We start from the raw sequence: 312 nt of genomic DNA on the forward strand, positions 1-312 counted from the left end.
TAATTTAATAATAAAGACAAATGAGTATATAAAATAAAAAAAATTCAAAAAGTATAACAAGTAGATAGGAGACCAAAGAGAAAAAAAAAAGGGTTAAATATCCATGATAGCAAAAGCAGTAAACAACAGAAACAATAACTTGATTATTCTTGGCTCCACTTATGCTGTTGCTGCTGATGCTCAGCTTCTTCCAAAAGTACCCATTTTTGATTCCATCATCAGTTCCCTTCTTGTGACCATCCCTTTCTCTCTGCCAAGGGATCATTTTATTTTTATTTATTTATTTATTTTTAATTTCATTATATTCATCAG

This window comes from Arachis ipaensis, chromosome B10 (genome assembly GCF_000816755.2).
Source record: "Arachis ipaensis cultivar K30076 chromosome B10, Araip1.1, whole genome shotgun sequence".
NCBI lineage: Eukaryota > Viridiplantae > Streptophyta > Magnoliopsida > Fabales > Fabaceae > Arachis > Arachis ipaensis.